This window comes from Oryctolagus cuniculus, chromosome 3 (genome assembly GCF_964237555.1).
Source record: "Oryctolagus cuniculus chromosome 3, mOryCun1.1, whole genome shotgun sequence".
Taxonomy (NCBI): Eukaryota; Metazoa; Chordata; class Mammalia; order Lagomorpha; family Leporidae; genus Oryctolagus; species Oryctolagus cuniculus.
The window spans coordinates 55,912,323-55,933,718 of record NC_091434.1 but is presented as its reverse complement, the minus strand read 5'-3'; the positions used below and the strand labels follow the sequence as shown (position 1 = coordinate 55,933,718).

The window sequence follows — 21,396 nt, the reverse complement described above, 5'->3', positions numbered from 1 at the left end:
TAATTAATCCAGACTTAGATTTTTTTCACCGTATTTATCTTTCTGTCTATATATCTCCATCTCTTTCTATCTGCTTCTTATGTTCTCACTTGCTTTTGTGTGTATCAACCTTATTACTGCATACCAATAATATACTTTCCTTTCTGTATTGTAGAATTATGACTGCAAATAGTTCCAAAGTTTCACAATATCAAAAAGTTCTGCATTCTTGTTAGAACATATGTAACAAATGACTTCTCTATTCGTTACTCTGGATGTGTGTGTGTGTATTTCAGTAGCCTAAGCGGCAAGTACAGTTTGATTAACTGGACTTGATTCATAAACTTGCCCCACAGGAGGGAAAGTGAAAAGAGTGGCTGTATACTGTGATTAGCATCACAAAAAGGTAGGAATGATTTCATAAAAGAAAATTGTGGGAGTAGATAGCTATATGTAGAGAGGAGAACTGATATTCTATGACTGAAACAGACATGTCTACTAAAATAACTAGATTATTTCTAAGGTATCCTTCAGTTTTAATTATATGAGCATAAAAATTATCTCTTCATGAATGCACCTATTGATTAAATGGCAGCATGAATCATATTTTAATGCATCTATGTAATGTTTTACTAGATCCCATCATTAGACTATTTGACTCTTAAAATCCCTTGTAAATTTCCATTCAACACATCTAATGTCACATAATCTAGGTTGATAGTTTATTTCAAAAATAAAAAATGAAAATTGTTAACATCCTGAAAAGCAATTTGATTAGGGGATTTTAAATATGTAACTATAATTGATTTTTTTGGAAAATTTAGATATTTCTTTTTTTTAATTTATGTGTTTATTTGAAAGGCAGAGTTACAGAGAGGCAGAAGCAGAGGCAGAGAGAGAGAGAGAGAGAGAGATCTTCCATCCCCTGGTTCACTCCTCCGATGGTCTCAAAGGCTGGAAATGCGCCCATCCAAAGCCAGGAGCCAGAAGCTTCCTCTGGGTCTCATGCGGTTGCAGGGGCCCAAGGACCTGGCCCATCTTCTACTGCTTTCCCAGGCCATAGCAGAGAGCTGGATCAGAACTGGAGCAGCAGAGACTCCAACCGGTGCCCACATGGAATTTGGGCATTCAGGTGGCAGCTTTACCTGCTACACCACTGCAACAGTCCGAAGTATATATTTCTAGTAGGATAGATATCTAGCCTGACTGGGAAAATCTATTGTTATTGTATGCAATTTTTTTAGCTGATATATAAAACATATATGCTGTTATGGGATATTATATGCTGTCTGGATACATGTATATATTGTGTAATGTACAAATCTTTCTGTAGTTTAAATATGCTTTGTGAAGGAAGTTATGGTGTCATTGTTTTAAGGCCTAGCTTCTGGAATGTTTGTATTTTTTACTCTTTCATGAAAAGAGGACTCAATGAAATTACATTTCATATTCTTTTTTATTTATTTAGTAACAGATAGAGTTAGACAGTAAGAGAAACAGAGACAGAAAAAGGACTTCCTTCTGTTGGTTCACCCCCGCCAAATGGCCGCTATGGCTGGAGCTACACCCCGGAGCCAGGAGCCAGGTGCTTCCTCCTGGTTTCCCTTGCGAGTGCAGGGGCCCAAGCACTTGAGCCATCTTCCACTGCCCTCCCGGGCCACAGCAGAGAGCTGGACTGGAAGAGGAGCAACCAGGACTAGAACCCGATGCGCATATGGAATGCTGGCTCTGTAGGCAGAGGATTAACCAAGTGAGCCATGGCGCCGGCCCCCTATATTTGATATTCTTGAGTGTAACTGTATATGTGAAATTAGGTAGCCCCACAAATTACAATAAGCATAACTTAATTTTATCTAGACCATAATTTTAGAACTCTTCTTTATAGGAATAGGTAACATCTTTTTTTTTAAAAAAAATATTTATTTGAAAGAGAGAGAGAGAGAGAGAAAGTCTTCCATCTGCTTTTACACTCCCCAAATGGCCACAATGGCCAGAGGTGCTGCGATCCAAAGCCAAGAGCCAGGAGCTTCTTCCGGGTCTCCCACACATGGATGCAGGGGCCCAAGGACTCAGACCATCTTCTACTGCTTTCCCAGGCCACAGCAGAGAGCTGGATCAGAAGTGGAGCAGCAAGGACTTGAGCTGGCATCCATAAGGGATGCCAGTACTGCAGGCTGCAGCTTCACCCACTATGCCACAGTGCTGACCCCAATTTGAGAAATCTTTTTTTTTAAAAGATTTATTTAGTTATTTGAAAGTCAGAATTACACACACAGAGAGAAGGAGTGGCAGAGAGAGAAATCTTCCATCCACTAGTTCACTCCTCAATTGGCCACAACAGCCAGAGCTGTGCCCCTCCAAAGCCAGGAGCCAGGAGCTTCTTCTGGATCTCTCAAGCGCGTACAGGGACCCAAGCATTTGGAACATCTTCTACTTCTTTCCCAGGCCATAGCAGACAGCTGGATTGGAAGTGGAGCAGCCAGGTCTCAAACTGGTGCCCACATGGGATGCTGGCACTGCAGGTGGTGCCTTAACCCACTATTGCCATAGCGCTGGCACCTTGAGAACTCCTTAAATGCACAGATTGAGGGTGGCTGTTTGTTTTTATTCTTATTTACTAATTTTTAGACACCTCTGTTACTAGCATGCATTATTTCCTCAATATAGGATAAAAAAGTGGTTTGAAATGGTAATAAAGGGGCACAAACCGAAATGTGCATGCTTTCATTTTATGTTTTCCAAACTCATCTATGCATTTTGCAATTGGAGCTTTTAGTAGTGTGGGACAATCTGTTTATATTTTAATTAAGTAGCATGATTATCTTGATAAAAAGACAAGGTCTTGTTTTCTGAATATTAATTAGCAGCAAAAAGGAGAAAAATATGTCCCAAACGTGTTACATAAAAAAGATAAAAGAAGATATTGGTTCCACAATTATACTGATGAAGAATTTCTTTTTTTTTTATGCTGTGAACAATATTTTAAAAAAATGTAGTAGAGTCTGGTTCGTGAGTAGCAGACACTGTAAAAATATCCCTGCCAGTCAACTCCACAAGATCACTTCAAAAGAGATACTCTAGCTGTGAAGGAATATATTGTTAGAAAGCTGCATGTTTCAGAGGACTTGTTTCTGTGAAAGTGTAGCTCAGGAAGATTCTAAGCACCGGAGCAGTGCTATTTGATACTTTGAGGAAGCCTAAATGTGTAATTTAAAGAAAATTGGTATTCAAATAACTGTGATATTAAGTCACAACAGTCGCTGGAGAAATAAAATGATTTTGAGTAAATTAATAAGATAATAAGGCTGGATTACCTAATATCATGTGAAGTACTAATTCATAACGGTCTGTTGGTAGTTAATCCTATGTTTGATTTGACTTACACTCCCTCACAGCTGGTATTAATGCTCCCTTAAACATCTTTTCATTTTTGTAGTCAGTTTTACTGACCATGTTACATATCTGATTTTAGTGATTTAAATCTTTTTTCTGTTTTTTCATTTATCGTTAATAATAATGATATTATTATCCCTTTCCTTCTGTTTGTTTTGAGTTTAGTTTGTGCCTTTTCATGTGTCCTAATGTAGAAATTTATTGATTCAAGAATATTAATTTTCAAGAAGGTGTTTACATATGAAAATTTCCCTCTAAAGTACCATTTTTGTTGTGTCCTATTAATTTTGTTATGTTGTATTTTCATTTTCATTCATCTCAAGCATTTTCTAATTTGTCCTGTGATTTCTCCTTTGAGGCTTTGATTAGTTAGGAATTTATTCAATTTCTACAACTTTTTGAATTTTTAAAATTTTCTGACATTATTTCTAATTTCACTTCAGTGTGATCCGAAACATGCTTTGCAATAAAAAAAAAAAAGCCATTAAATGTAGTGAGACTTATTTTACTGCCTAGAATATGTACTATACTGCAGAATGCTTTCCATTGATCTCTGTTGAGTCTTGCTTTCATTTTATGTTTTGCAAGGTTTCCAAAACGAAGTATGATAAGTTGGCTGACATAAAATAACAGAAATCTAAAATCAAGGTATTTCCAGCACCAACCCCTCTTGTCAACTCTGAGTACTTTCATGCCCTTGTTTTACATTCTAGTGTTGTTGGCATTGCTTGGTGTTTCTTGATTGGCAGGTGTGTAATTCCAATCAGTTTTCCATTTTCACATGACACTCTCCCAAATGTACTTGACTGCTATTGCTTTTTCTATATGGATAATTCACATTGGATTAAGGCCCATGCTAATAAATTCATCTTACCTCTGTTACATCTGTAAAGGGTCTGCTACTAAATAAGTCACATTTACATATGCTGGGAAATAGGTATTAAGCACATCTATTTAGGAGGACCAAAGTTCAATCACTAACACTTACTATTATGTTTTACTTATTTATCATGGATATTTGTGTCCTCCACAACCAACAAACCATATGAATAAGGAAGATTGACTATTTTTAAAGGACTTTAATCTTTATGTCTAAATACATACCTGATTCATAATTTGGTGGACAGATAACATTTTTGTGTGAATTAATGAACAACAAGCTGCCTTCTCAATCTAAATATCTATGCTTAATAGCTTTTGTTACTTTGCCCAGACTATAGTTTGTGCATTAATCAGTATCTTTTCCTTCTTTGCTACTGAAAGTGACACTATTTTTTCTAGATAATGCTGATTACTCAGTAACAATATGAGTTATACAGACTGTAAGGATGTTTTCAAACTTAGTAAATTTAACTATCTAAATGAGAGTAACCAAATTCACCTTCTATTTTCATAGCTTATACACTATGTTAGCTCTCTTTTAAATTTTGTATTGTAGAAGGAAACTCAGTTTAGCCTAAGTTATGCTCATGCAATTCTGTAATAGCTTAGACTGCCTTCACAGTTGAATACATATGATAGGGTGCCAAGAAAGATGGAAGTAAAAACTGGCTGCCTGCTTCATTTTGCTATTTTCAAGTTAAAAGAAGGATTTTGGCAATTTAGCTTGGTTGTATATAGAGTTATACTTCAACATCGATTAATACAATTCAGAGTTGCTATTACTCATTAAAATTTTCGAAATATTATCAATTAGTGATAACCACAAATCCTGGCTACCCTATTACTCTCTTGGAATATATCTTAATTTGATTCAGCTTAGCTTTGTGTAATTTTTCATTCAGATGATACAACCAAGTTGAAGTGATCAAAGAGCCTTTATGTTTCGACTAAACTATTATTAGATTTCTAAAAACATTCCAATAAACTATGTGAAATAATAATAATGACACAGGGAAAATATGCTTATTCAGATATTACTAAATATGTAAGTGCATTTTGATTTGTTTTATTGTTTAATAATTGATTTATTATAGGTTTAGAAGAATTTTTATGAAAATTAAAATTTTTATTGACAGTAGAAACTTTTTATGTTCATCATCCACTTCAGTTTGAAACTTAACTACAGGCCGGCGCCGCGGCTCACTAGGCTAATCCTCCACCTAGCGGCGCCAGCACACTGGGTTCTAGTCCCGGTCAGGGCGTTGGATTCTTGCCCCTGTTCCAGGCCAGATCTCTGCTGTGGCCAGGGAGTGCAGTGGAGGATGGCCCAAGTGCTTGGGCCCTGCACCCCATGGGAGACCAGGATAAGCACCTGGCTCCTGCCTTCGGATCAGCGAGGTGCGCCGGCCGCAGCACGTCAGCCATGGTGACCATTAGAGGGTGAACCAATGGGAAAAAGGAAGACCTTTCTCTCTGTGTCTCTCTCACTATCCATTCTGCCTGTCAAAAAAGAAAGAAAGAAAGAAAGAAAACTTAACTACAGGGAGAATTGACAAATCAGTATTTTTTTTAAACTTTTATTTAATGAATATAAATTTCCAAAGTACAGCTTATGGATTACAATGGCTTCCCCCCCATAACGTCCCTCCCACCTGCAACCCTCCCCTTTCCCACTCCCTCACCCCTTCCATTCACATCAAGATTCATTTTCGTTTCTCTTTATATACAGAAGATCAGTTTAGCATACATTAAGTAAAGATTTCAGCAGTTTGCTCCCACACAGAAACATAAAGTGAAAAATACTGTTTGAGTACTAGTTATAGCATTAAATCTCAATGGACAGCACACTAAAGACAAAGATCCTACATGAGGAGTAAGTGCACAGTTACTCCTGTTGTTGACTTAATAAATTGACACTCTTGTTTATGGCCTCAGTAATCACCCTAGGCTCTTGTCATGAGCTGCCAAGGCTATGGAAGCCCCCTGAGTTCACTGACTCTGATCATACTTAGACAAGGCCATGGTCAAAGTGGAAGTTCTCTCCTCCCTTCAGAGAAAGGTACCTCCTTCTTTGATGACCCATTCTTTCCACTGGGATCTCGCTCGCAGAGATCTTTCATTTAGGTTTTTTTTTTTTTTTTTTTTTTTTTTTTTTTTTTTTTTTCCCCAGAGTGTCTTGGCTTTGCATGCCTGAAATACTCTCATGGGCTTTTCAGCCAGATCCACATGCCTTAAGGGCTGATTCTGAGGCCAGAGTGCTGCTTAGGACATCTGCCATTCTATGGGTCTGCTGTGTATCTCACTTCCCATGTTGGATCATTCTCTCCCTTTTTGATTCTATCAGCTAGTATTTGCAGACACTATTCTTGTTTATGTAATCCCTTTGGTTCTTAGTCCTATCAATATGATCAATTGTGAACAGAAATTGATCACTGGGACTAGGAGATGGCATTGGTACATGCCACCTTGATAGGATTGAATTGGAATCCCCTGGTATGTTTCTAACTCTACCGTTTGAGGTAAGTCAGCTTGAGCATGTCCCGAATTGAACACCTCTTCCCTCTCTTATTCCCACTCTTATATTTAACAGCGATTACTTTTCAGTTAAGTTTCAGCACTTAAGAAGAATTGTGTATTGATTACAGTATTCAACCAAAAGTATTAAGTAGAACAAACAAACAAAAATACTAAGAGGGATAACATATCAAGTTGCTCATCAACAGTCAGGGTGAGGGCTGATCAAGTCACCATTTCTCATAGTGTTCATTTCACTATAACAGGTTTCCTTTTTGGTGCTCAGTTAGTTGTCACCTATCAGGGAGAACAAGTGGTATTTGTCCCTTTGGGATTGGCTTATTTCACTCTGCATAATGTTTTCCAAATTCCTAATAGGGATCACTTTTCAGTTAGATTTAGACAGTGAGAGAGAGAGAGCGAGAGACAGAGAAAAAGGTTTTCCTTTTCCGTTGGTTCACCCCCTAAATGGCCACTGGTGCACTGTGGCCAGCGTGCTGCGCCAATCCGAAGCCAGGAGGCAGGTGCTTCCTCCTGGTCTCCCATGGGGTGCAGGGCCCAAGAACTTGGGCCATCCTCCACTGCCTTCCCGGGCCACAGCAGAGAGCTGGACTGGAAAAGTAGCAACAGGGACGAGAACCCAGGGTGCCGGCGCCACAGGTGAAGAATTAACCAAGTGAGCCATGGCACTGGCCGGCAGATCAGTATTTTTAATATATAATTATATATCTTTAGCTATTGTAAGTAGAAGAAATATTTTCTGTGATTTTGTAAATGTAAACTGTGTTTTATACATGATAGCAAAATATATTTCTTGTGATTTTTTCGTATATTTGTGTATCTGACAAAGATATTTTTCATTCTCAAATATGATTTGATATGATCATAACAATCCCATGCCTCTCTTTACTAAAGCAAGATGTTTTGCCTTTTTAAATATAAATATATTTAATATAAATATAAATTTCAAACATAATCTTTGTGAAAAAATAAAAAAGTAATGATAGCTTAATTAGTGAAACATTGTTATATAGAATTAAATAAATTCTTATAAATTCATTTGTAACTCTGTCAATAAATGTTCCTCTATTTTCACATCTTATAAATGTGAGAACATGAATTATTGATGATTATGTTAAAAATAAGCAGAAATGAATTTATTAATTTTTATACTTCCTTTTATAATTCTTTCCATCTATTGTTTTTACCCTAATTGGCTAACACTTTGGCGTTTTAACATGTGCTTGACTTTCAATAGAAATAATATATGGCCTAGGTTACCAGTTATAATATAGTCCTAGGTTAGATCAAGTGAATAAATATTAATATTGGACAATACTTGTTGCTGAAAGGAATTAATTTTCCCTCATGTCTCTATTTCATACCTCAACATAGTGTCTGATACATGTGTGTGTATATTTGAGAAAATATGTTTTGGAATATATTTTACTATATTTTGTACAAGTTTCCATGACACTTTGAGAACCTCACATGTGATTGATTTAGTAAATGATTAGCAGATTAACAATGATAGTTTGAAATGCTTCCTATTTGACATTTGCACTGAGAGCTGGAAGAATATAATTGGTAAATCAGAGATGGAAATATTTCTAGGGGAAACAAAAGGGAATAAATCAGAAGAGAAAAGAAGTTACTGAACTATAACTGGTGAGACCAGTTAAAGATCTAAGGGTGTGGAAGTAAATATGGGAGGCTGGATGGCAGACAATGTTAAAGAGATTAAATATTCACTCAGTAGACCTACTAATCTCTGCTTCATACCTTATTATTAATCCAGTAGTGCTTTTATAATTCCTCACCCAGAATGCTTTTCTTGCCTCTATGTCCACTGTACTATGTGCTGCTTCTTCCTAGCTGATTCAGGCACTGACCATTCCCTTGTTGCATGCTTTTCTTGCCAACTCAAAAACATCCTTTGATGATCAAAGGTAGAATTTTATTAATGAAGTCTTCTTCATGAGGTCATCCTCAACCACTTGCCTTTAGTCACAATTAGAAAAATATTTTGTCATGTACTGTACATATTTCTATTCTGGTTCCTTCCTTCATATTTTACATGTTCTGTTTTCTTAGATACAGAACATTTTGAAGTCAAGAATATGATTTGCTCATTTTTATTTTCCTAGTACCCAGTGAAAGGCTTAGCACAGATAATGACTCAGTAGATAGTCATTGAGTGAACAAATGAATAAATGTTGGTCATATTGTTTTATTCCATAAATTGAATTCTAAAAATTCACATTACATTATTTTGAGTCATTAATGTACAAATCTGTCACAGACTACAAAGTATCTAAGAATAGAAACAGTATAAAATTGTATTCCTAGACCTTGAAATGTAGAATTCTTGTTTAGGAACACCAGTGGGATAATTTGGTGAAACTTTTCTGACATTGATATTGAATCTCTTTGGCACCAATGAAAGTAAATTGTTTTTATCTTAGAAGCCCAGTTGTTAGGAATTTCTGCTGAAGTTGCTTTCAGTTACTCAATAACCTCTGTGAATTACTTCTTTCATTTTATTGAAAGCTATTGTGTCCTCAGACTATCTAGAGTGGAACTGTTTCTGTATGCATTTGTGTGTGTGTGTGTGTGTGCACACACGTGCTATAAAACCATACTCATTGAGAACTGAGAATTCAGATGATGGCAAACAAAACACCATTATTTTCAGTTACGGTCAATATGTTCACTTGGAAAGAATTCAAACATATATGAGTACATTCTGCTGTAATTTCTGTTTGCTCAAAAATAGTACTGAAATCTCACCCAAAAAATGTTCACTAAGACAGTGAAGAATAAATGTCTCTGAGAATAATGACAGAGGTATATACTTTTATTTCCTTCACATGAGCAAATTAGACATTCTTCTTATCATTCCTATTCTCCTAGAATGTCCAAGCTATTCTTTCCTCCAATTATTTTACTTACCTGAACCTCTAGAATGCTTAGCAAAATTGGGACACTGAGACATCTTATTTTGTAGTTTTCTCTGAAAAATCATAAAATTATAAAAATCATAAAATAAGCAGGTACATGTGCAAGTTAAAAAATTAATGAATTTGACATGTATTCCAGAGCTGAGTAGAAGTGCACAAAAAGAAAGAAAAAAATCTTTATTTGGTGGTATGTCTTGATCGTGAAATGACATGTTCATTTGCATTAACCAAATTTATTTTCCCTGGAACCCAATGAATCAAAGAGGAAGTGTGGTACAGGAATTTGGAGCAGCAAGTTAAAGAATCCACTTTTCATATTGTATCATCTGAGTTTGAGTCCCAGCTACACTCCTAATTCCAGCTTCCTACCAGTGTACACCCAGGAAGGCAGCAAGTGATGACTCAAATATTTGAGACCTTGCTATGCAGAGAGAGAACTATGCTGAATTCCTGCCACATGGGCTTCATTATGGCCCAGTGCCTATTAGTCTGTGATTTTGGAAAGTAAACCTGCAGATGGGAGCTTCGCTTTCAGATAATTTTTTTTAATTAAAAGAGGCAGGTGTTATTATCTCTAGTTTATTCATCTTAAAATGAGGATTTAATAATGTTGACTTTATATGGTCTCTGTGAATTTAAATGACACAAATCACATAAATTTTGATGATTTTCTAATATCAATACCAATATATGTTAGGTATTATTATTATATTACCTATTTCAAGAAATTGTCTTAAGGCTGAAAGAAGTTTTTAATTTGTCCAAAGTAGCAGGAGTTAATGGCAGACCTAAAATTAATGTCTTTTGGCTCCAAATATATTGTTATTCCAAGCATGTGTCTCAAGACTGTCTCTTTGTAGCAAGGCTTTTAGAGATATCTCCATTTATAATCGAATTCACTATAATTCTATGGTTTTAAGTGATAGAATTGTCCATGAGTTGGGGAGTATGGCTGGCAACATGTACATGTGATCAGGGCAATACAGAGAGATTGATTCTAAGTGAAATAGATGTCAACAATCAAGGTAAATTGGAACAGAAATAATTTAGTTTGGATTGCATCCCGATGCTTAAACCTCAAATTTGACTTTAATTAAAGCATCAACTCAACCAAAAGATATGCTATTATGTTTCCAAAAGAGACAAAATAAAGGTAATGTGATTCATTAAACTCCAGTGATGAGGAATTAGGATAAAATATGGTTATCCATGTTAGAAGACAAAAGTAAAGCAAGATTTAACAAGATGTAAACGGAGCAGATAAAGACTTACAAGGTTCCATCTGCATTACAATTTATTTTAGTTCATCAACCATGAGTGTATTGTTATATGAAAAAAATCACATGCTTATATTATTTTGATTTGTTTAAATGATCTCAATATATTCATACTTTGTAATATGCCTGGTGATAAAGCATTCATTTTGAAGCAAATTGGTAATCCTGTCAATTCTACAGCAAATATAAAAATGAGAAACAAGTGAGTTTTTGGCAATAGCTAAGTGGGAAACTGTTCAGCTAGCGCTGATTATGTCTTAAATATCAGGAAAGATGCAGTTCTTAGACAAAGGATGATAGACTATGTAGTAAGATGAATGAATAAAGTAACTTTGAGTGCAACAGTTAAAATGTGCTTTTGGAAGAAAGTATTATAACAGTTTTATAATAATCAATTGCTATTCAAATTATCTGCTAACAATATTACTAAAAGTATACAACATAGAGAGAGTTGAGGACATTTTTGTATATCTGTTTAATGAACAAAGCTAAAAAGTTATGCACTTCAAAAATCACCTACAACTTGATGTTTATCACATTGCAATGTTTAAATTATTAAATGTGTAACTATAGATATAATAAAATATTACAAGAAAATTATGTTCAAAAATTAATCTTGACTAATCAATTACCTTATGTGAAGTCATGCATAATTCAAATCACTATATTATATGACTGATTGTATTAAGCATATAATTCTCTAAGTAGCAAACAAAAATTCAAAAAAGAAACTTTTATATGGCATGCTAACACAGTTATACTTCGAACTATTCTAAAATATTAACACCTCCTATTTAAGTCATTTCAGTAGTTCTACATACGTATTTGTGCTGTCTAGGTTTGTAAAAATATTTATTTGCTACCTTCCTTAGTTTTTTGTAGTGTTCTCAGAATAAAACAATAATAACCTCAGAGCAACCAGCTTTGTAGGATGCAGATTATCAACACATTGATTTTTTGGTCAGGACCTGGGACCTTACTGCTTCCTTCATTGGGACCTAGAATTTTATTTCAAGGACCTTTGTAATCAGACTGAGGTTTGGCTTAATTTTATCTACTATGTGAGCATGAGTTTTTAAAATCATCCATGACTTTCACATGCATTCTATTGTACAGAAGCATTTTTATCATCTCCTAAAATTATATATTCTTTTAGACCAAACAGGCATTATCATATTACCCACAGTAATGCTGTCATAATGATCATTTCTCCTTGTTTTATCAGCATTACTAAATATTGTGTAAACAAATTTTCCATTTTATTAAAACTAAGAAAGACATATAGAGAATGATTTATGAAATGATAAAGATTTTATTCTTTTTGGTCAGGTCTCTGCTTTGTGGAATTTGGATAAATTACTGTTAAAGAATATTCCTTTTATATATAGTTTGACAACACTACTAGTCAGCTGTTTGCCTTCCTATTAGATTATAAAGTATAACTAGTTTGGTGATTGGTTTTGCTATTCCTGGAAGTGGTTTCTACATTTTTTGTTTCACAAGGATATTTGATTAACTCAGAATCCCTTGTGTTTGCAATTTTTATTTTCCTGCCTTAAAATACAATTCATTTTAGTCAAGAATAATAGGAGATTGGTGATGAGCATCTATGTAACTGCTGTATCTTAGGTTGGGATTTCCAGGAAATAGTCTCTGAGGTAGAGATTTAAGTTCAGGAATTCACTGCAGAGTGATCTCAATATCAATACATATGCTCAGAGCTTACAAATCAAAGTATATAGTAAGAGAAATTTGAGTGCAAAGTAATTAAAAGAAAATCTTCATCCAATCTCATTAGGACAGGGCTTTGAAAACCTTTGGTGGCCCTGCAATGTTGTCCCAAATTGGGACCATTGGACCTCACATCCACCTGACATTGAAAGCAAACTCTTCCTGAGAAGTGTTAATGAGCATATGCACAGTAATTTTCTTCAGCAAAAGAAAATACAAGGAAAAGGACTTGCTGAGAGCAGCCAACACTATTTTCAGGGGGCAAGGGAGAGGGAGGATTGTATGCTTCAACCATAAGATTTTGTTTTGTGTTTAATAATCTAATAAAAAGATTAAGTAGTTGTAAAAGGAATGGATTTTATTTTTTCTGCTTTTTTGAAGGAAAAAATTAAATTTATTTTTAAGTCAGAAAGATAGTTTGAATGTACATGCAGATATCAGTTTTTCAGTGGCTGGGGAATGAAGAGATAGTAGACATCTGAGAATTTGAAGAAGGAACCTTGTATTTCCAACGATATCCAGAGATAAGCCCTCCAGTGGCAGTATGACCTATGAATCATTTTGGAGTGGAAATGTGGTATTGTTTTCCTTATAAGAGGTTTTTTTTTTGAGACTTTTTTTTTTAATTTATCTCAAAGGATGAGTGACAGAAAGAGAGGGGGAGAGACAGGGAGAAAAAGAGAACTTTGATTTGCTGGTTCACTCCCCAAATGACCACAACAGCCAAGGGTAGGCCAGACTTAAGTGATGAGCCAAGAACTCTATCCCGTTCTCTCCATGGGTCTCCCACATGGGTGTCAGGTGCACAAGAATCTTGTTCTGCTTTCCTGTGTGCATTAGCAGGAAGCTGGATCAAAAGTGGAGCAGCCTGGGTTCGAACTAACATTCAAATGGAATGCTGGCATTGCAGGTGGTGGCTTAACCCTCGGTGCCACAGTGCCAACCCCTTTGTAGGAGTTTGGCATGCCATGGTAGATTTCTCTGTCCTATTTACTATCTATAGTTCTGATAGGAGAATGTTTTTAAAGAAAAAGCTATACCATGTTGATAAAGAAGTGAATTAGAACTGTACTTATGAAATACATCTGTTCTCTTCACATTAACAAAAAAGTAAACAAATAACAAAAAGTATAAACTCCGAAATAGCAATGGAAATAAAATAACTTAATGGAAGTTGCATTATAAATATAACAAAGGATGCTCTGAGAAGAAGAAACACAAATATACTAATACAAATTAAATTCCACAATACCAGAAATTAAGGAATCCATTTCTTTCACTAGGATCCCGGGAAAATGCCATACAAAGCATTAATGATGTGCTATATTTTCCCATAGTAGATTAAAAACGGATGTGAGGGCGATCTGGCTGCAACATCTGTCACTCCATTGATCGCCAGGGTTGATTTGGCTCATCTGGCTGGCTAGGCAGGTGTCCCCTTCCTCCCTCACCGCTCCATGTGCGTCCCTCCCAAAGCTGTGCGCTCGGTCAAAGAGGACGACCTTCCCTGCAAGAGGAGGACCGGACTGCGCTCCCCTGCTAGAACCTCCAAACAAGCTCTCAAAGTCCATAGTAGATTAAAAACAAAAATAAAAGACTTTTTATGCAGAGGAGCACAGTGAGAGGAACACCAAGTTTCTGCCTACAGCAACATTAAAAAAATTTCCCCTAATTATGTAAAAATTTTATTTCATAAATTTGATTTTTTAAAAAGTCATTAATATTCAAAAATACATGTATGTATCTATAATAACCTAAAAAAACTGACATAATATGAGGTATATTGCTGGCCTGATAATACTAGTTATTGAGAGTTAATGAATTAACCCAACATTATTGTATAAGGGATCATCAAAAATTCATGGAAACATCATGCAAAAATTGTGCCTGGATTTCAAAGAATTTTTGCACTAAAATAAACATACTTTAATTGCACTATCCCATAATCTTTAAAAAATACTCTTGTGCTAGATTATAAATAAAACTATTATTATGTCCTTGATTGACAAAAGATCCTAAAGATCCCTAATGTCTTTTTTTTTTAAAGATTTATTTATTTATTTGAAAGTCAGAGTTACACAGAGAGAGAAGGAGAGGCAGAGTGAGAGAGTCTTCCAACAGCTGTGTCACTTCCCAATTGGCCACGACAGCCGGAGCTGTGCCAATCCGAAGATCTGAAGCCAGGAGACAGGAGCCAGGGATCTCCTCCGGGTCTCCCACATAGGTGCAGGGGCCCAAGGACCTGGGGCACCTTCTACTGCTTTCGCAGGCAATAGCAGAGAGCTGGGTCAGAAGTAGACTGGGACTCAAACCGGTGCCCAAATGGGATGCCGGCACTATGTGCAGTGGCTTTACCTGCTACGCCACAGTGCCGGCCTCATGATGCCTAATGTGTTAAAAATAAGGGTATCTGTGTAACTCTGACTTTCAAATAAATAAATCTTTTAAAAAAGGGTAAAAATTTCTAGAAAGTGTTATTTTTTAATAAAATGGATATTGTACACTATATTATACAATCAGCTTAAAATGCACATCTATATTATAGTCAACTTTAGCATTTTATTAAATAATCAGGAATTATTAGTAAATCACTTGAAATTAATATAAATCATTTAGCAATTTTTCTCACATTCATATTGAGTATTTTAATGTAAGGATTATATTCGAATTATCTTGAAAAATTTCTGTTGTTATTTTTTATAGAGACTGATTATGTCAAGGTGGTTCATTTTCCAAAAATAGATAAATCCTAGCAGTAGTTAGAAACTGGTATTGTAAGTCAGGAACACTGATGTCTTTTTTTCTTTTCAGAATATTTAATTTCCCCTCCATCTGATAATAATTTTGCATGTAAAAAATAACACAAAACCATGTCAATTTGAAATAACCACCTACACACCTTATGGAATTAAAATATTGTGTGGGTTTGAAATCATAAGTATATTCTGTAAGCATGATCTCCAAAACCATATTTTTCTTCAAAAATTATAATGACAGTTGTTAAACCAAATGATTTGATATTTTAGCATCAGGAACTTGCTCAATAGTCTCTGGATATTGCTTTATAGTGTTAACTAGAACATTTGGATTTCAAGGACATAGCGTCTCATGATAGTAAAATACAGTAACAAAAATTTTAGAATGAAAAGGGAACAGAAAGTTCATTAAAAGCTACAATTTTCTAGCATTGCTTTGAGGATATTTCTAAAGTGCATATTTTTGTTACAAATTGAAAGGTTGTGTTCTCCTCCAATTTAGACAGCAATTAATACCATATTGGATATAAATTAAGATATAGACTACTCATTTTCAGGGTGACTCTGAGAGCTATCTTTAATTCCTGAACAGATTTGGCATGCAACAAATGGGATGCAAAGCAATCTTTACAATTTCACACAGCTGAATGATGCTTAAAACATGATAGGTAAACATGGGAATTTTGTTTTCCCTTGCCATCCATTAAACTAGTAAAATTGCTTACTGAACATACATGGGCCACTTGGAGCAATTTTCAGGATAATTTTTCTAATCAAATACACTTGAACACTAATGGTTCCTTTTTTATCTGATTTAAACTCAAGGCCAGGGAGTAGAATTCTTATATGTCCCATGTTTTTCTCATTAAGATAATTTTCATATATAAAACTGTATTCTAAGAAATAGACAAAAAATGTTGTACTAACTAAAAATGAAATATGTAGAATTAAAGAAGATATTGAGAAGATCCATGGAAACGTTGTTCTTCACATTAAAATGAAATCCACCAGGTTTGCACTCTAATAGCTAAAGAAGGATTTATTACCCTTAAATGGTCTAGATTATACTACTCAGTCACTCAGGAAATTTGTGATTTTTATCATTATTTTGTTGAATTTGTGCTCTATTTTTGTCATAAAAATTAAATAGAGGAGCAGCTGTTGAGGCACTGTGAGTTAAGCCACTATTTGGGACTCCCACATCCCATGTAAAGTGCTGGTTCAAGTCCCACCTCTGCTCTTAATCCAGCTTTGTGTTAATGCTCCTGGAAAACAGCAGAGGATGACCCAAACACTTGGGTGCCTGACACCTATGTGGGAGATCAGATGGGGTTTCTGACTCTTGTCTTTGGGGCCTGTCCCAGCCCTGGCTATTGTAGGCATTTGGGGAGTGAACCAGCAAATGGAAAATCTCTTTCTCCCTCTCTTTCACATTACCCTTCCTCTCTCACACACTCCTTCCCTCTCTGCCTCTTTTAATCTTTCAAGCAGACAAACAAATAAATATTTTAATGATTAGATTAAAGTTGAAAATTATTTTGTGATTTTTTAAACACAGGTGAATAGAAATACCTTAGTTTATTCCCTAGTCAAAAACCAGCACTCCATCTATTTAAAAATATTGAGTACTTAAGGTGTGTTTTATAAGTAATTGTTAAATTAGTGTAGGCTTGATTTTTGATGGGTATTGTTTACATCTGTAGTACCATCTATGTTATATGGCATCATCCTCATTCAGGTAAGAAGCTATATCACTGAACAATAAATAGAATAATTATGAAGAATGCTCAGAAAATCAAAGGAGAGAAGACAAAATAATTACATACTAGATCAAAGAGCACTAAAAAAGATAAGGATCTGTATTCTACATATTAGGAGTTGGCTAAATAAAACAAAGAACTAACAGTTGGCTAAATACAATAAAATTCATCATCTATAGTCAGGATTTGTAAACCCTTAGTGTTCATGTTTAATGGTAATGCTACGAAATATGTATATTTTAAAATTTTTATTGATATGAGGTGAACAAATTTCATGTATTTCATATATACAGATTTAGGGGCATAGTGATATTTACCATCCTACCATTCCTCCCATCCACACTACTCCTTTCATTTCTTATTCTTTCTTTTAAATTTTACAATGCTGTACTTTCAGTTTATTTTATAATCATAAGCTTAACCCTCCATTAAGTAAAGAATTCAACAAATAGAAGAAAAAAAATTGTTGCTCAACAGTGGAGACAAGAGCTGTTAGCAATAATCAAATCTCAAATGTTAATTCACTAATATACATCATATTTTTGATTCTATTAGTTCAAAATATTGAAAAAATTCCCTTGAAATGCGTGTTTTTTAAAATGCGGGTTTTTTTTAATATTTTTTTTAATTTATTTGAAAGTCAGAGTTACAGAGAGCCAGAGGCAGAGAGAGAGAGAGAGAGAGGTCTTCCATGCACTGGTTCACTCTCCAGTTGGCAGCGATAGCTGGAGCTGAGCCGATTTGAAGCCAGGAGCCAGGAGCTTCTTCCAGGTCTCCCACGCAGGTACAGTGGCCCAAGGACTTGGGCCATCTTTTGCTGCTTCCCCAGGCCATAGTAGAGAGGTGGATCAGAAGTGGAGCAGCCGGGACATGAACCAGTGCCCATATGGGATTCCAGCACTGCAGATAGCTGCCTTACCAGCTATGCCACAGCGCTAGCCCCAAAATGTGGTTTTTCAAAAAATATGAAGTTCATGTTTTATTCTCTACTTGTTCTGCTTACGTAAATCATTAAAATTCCACATTTTTTTTTGTCTTATTAAGACTTTATGGCTCACTTGGTTAATCCTCCACAGGCGGCACCAGCATCCCATATAGGCGCCGGGTATATGGGCACCGGACTCTATTCCTGGTTGCTCCTCTTCAAGTCCAGCTCTCTGCTGTGGCCTGGGAGGGCAGTGTAGGATGGCCCAAGTGCTTGGGCCCTGCACCCGCATGGGAGACCAGGAGGAAGCACCTGGCTCCTGGCTTCAGATCGGTGCAGTACTGGCCTTAGCGGCCTTTTGGGGAGTGAACCAACGGAAGGAAGACCTTTCTGTCTCTCTCTCTCCCTGTCTATAACTCTACCTGTCAAATTGAAAAAAAAAAAAAAAAAAAAAAAAAGACTTCATCCTTGAATGGAAGGAAAGTTATTGTACTATTTGTAAAATACTATCAACAAATTGACTATCAGCATAGAAAATATATATTTGCATCGAGTTTTTGTCACTCTTGTGAAATCTTTCTGTATTATCAAAGGAAAATACACTGTAGATACTGCTTTGTGTTAATCAAAGTGGATTTCTGTATTATTACACTCCAAGATGACTGCTTTGCTTTAAACAATCTGAATTGGCACAAATTTATCTGAATATAATTCTGCTTATTCCTTGTTCTGTACTATTCATCAAACTCCTCCTATTGCTCATAAAGCCTTTGATATTCTCTTCCACTTATTTAAATACCTTCAATTCTCCAGTATCTAGATTGAGTCCGCTCCACCTCATGAAACTTTTGTTAATCATAATAGCTCTGTAATGGGGAAAGACCTCCTACATTTCAAGAGATTCTATAATGCTTAAATATAAAGTTTAGGGAGTAAAGAGCCAACTGAGAGATTTTTCTCTGTCTTTGGCTTCAAAATGGAATATATAAAAACATTAATATTTTTCAATTTGCCTATTATTTGGTGACATTGTGTTTTTCTTTTATTGTTGTAATTGTGAGTACTTTCAGATTCTGTGTTTTTCTTCCATGAGATAAATTACATTGCAAAACATAAAGAATCCAACTCAAAGTAACTTAAATAATCAAAGTGATAACTTGGATGAAAGAGCCAAAATTCTAGTTTTAGCAATTATTTCAAGCATGGATTGACCCAGAATAATTTCCAAAGGAAACTGCCTATTTTTTCCTCTCTCTGCATGTATTTCTTTTTTTAAAAAGATTTATTTATTTATTTATTTGAAAGTCAGAGTTACACAGAGAGAGGAGCGGTAGAGAGAGAGAGAGGTCATCCGTCCGTTGGTTCACTGTCCAATTGGCTGCAGCGGCCGGAGTTGCACCGATCCAAAGCAAGGAGCCCGGAGCTTCCTCCAGGTCTCTCATGCAGGTACAGGGTCCCAAGGACTTGTGCCATCTTCTACTGATAGTCCACACCACAGCAGAGAGCTGGATCAGAAGTGGAGCAGCCGGGCCTTGAACCGACACCTATATATGGGATGCCGGCGCTTCAGGCCAGGGCGTTAACCTAGTGTTCCACAGCATTGGCCCCCTGCATGCCTTTCTTTACATAATATAGCTTTCATCCTAAATCTACCAACCCTCCCCCCACCATCCCAACTCAATACAGTCAAAAGATAGCTGACAGCCGGTCACAGAAGAAACTCCCATCCAGCGGGAGAATGAGTCACATTTTTCTGTGTTTCTTTTTGCATCTAATATTCTGAGAGTCACTTTAATTGGGTTTCCCAAGTCAAACAGCACCACTAAATCTATTTACTGCTAGGGCCAAGAAATGGAATACTCTTTTTTATTCAGTTTAGGTTATGTGCTTTGCATTTTCAGTTGGAGTTAGATGCCTCAAGACCAGTACAAAATTTGAGGAGAATGAACATCTTAACAATAGTGAATTATCCAGTGCATGAACTTAGACGCTCTCCAATTCTGTGGCTGATATTAATTTTTTCTCAGAAGTCCTTTGTACTTTCAAATGTGGAAATCTTGCACATATTTTATTAAATTTCCCCTTAAGTATTCAATATATTCAATACAACATGTAAATAATAATCATTTTTTGTTTTCAATACCACTTTTTGTTGTTAGGAATGAGAATTGTAATTGTGGGGAGCAACTGGGAGCAACTCGGACTAGACTAAGTTACTGGAATTAAGACTTATTCTATGCATCTGCTCTCCCACAATATGGCGCTGGGAGAGGAGTAAAAACAACTTCTACACAGCTGCCTCCAGTTCAACCAATAAACTGTAGGACCTGCTCCTGATTGGAGGAGAACAGCGTACTCGGCGTGTGGGTAGCAGAATTGGGATTGGTGGAAGAGGACTATAAAGGAGGAGAGAGACAACATGCACCAGGAACATCTAAGAGGAACATCTATCTGAAGGAACACCTGTGCAGCCCCCGAGAGAGCCGGCCGGCAGTGTGCTGCTCCCCCGCGGAAGTGGGGAAAGTGGCAGGGGGAACCGCCCTTCCACGGAGGTGGAAGGGACGGTAGCCAACCAGGGAAGAACCAGCAGCAAACCCGGGAAGGGCCGAGCAGACAAAAGAACAGCTCAGGGTCCTGTGTCGTTCCTCCACGAAGACGGGGAGCGACAGTAATTCATTTTGTATTCAGCTAATTCACTTTTACTTTGAATAATTTTAATTTTTATTATGAGCTGAATAATATTGATATGATTGTAATTAATTGCTATTTATTATGTGAATAATATACTGGTGATTTCCATACCTTACATAACTACATAACTTTTTTTTTCCTTTTTTTGGGACTTTGTCTGGATAGGAAACATAATACGGTGTTACAGACAGACTGTGAGAGTAAACATTGGTTGTCATTTGAATTGAGGTGAAAACTGTTGAATCTTTTACCACTAAGGATGCTATAGATGTAGTTTACTTGTGAATAAATCCTATCAGATTATTTAAGTTCCCTTTATTTAAAGATTGTATCTTAAAGAAGTATAACATTTTAGTAAGTGATTTTCTGTATTGAAAAAATTGGAGGAATTCCTTGGATAGTAAAATTTATTAAAATATAATTTTCTATAATATGTCAATTTTATTTTAATTTGTATATTGTCATATTATTGTGAAAATATTATTTTGTCTACAAGTTTCATTAATACATATGCTGATGTTTTTATTC

At 35.8% G+C, this 21,396-nt stretch overlaps 1 long non-coding RNA gene across 1 annotated transcript in view; it reads left to right on the top strand.

Moving 5' to 3' along the window:
- Positions 1-232: 232 nt before the first annotated feature.
- The window catches only part of LOC103348794 (uncharacterized), a 57,491-nt gene continuing 36,327 nt past the window's right edge, over positions 233-21,396 (top strand). Inside the window, exon 1 of the long non-coding RNA XR_001793616.3 lies at positions 233-385. This is a non-coding gene — a long non-coding RNA (uncharacterized lncRNA). The remainder of the gene's footprint in view (positions 386-21,396) is intronic.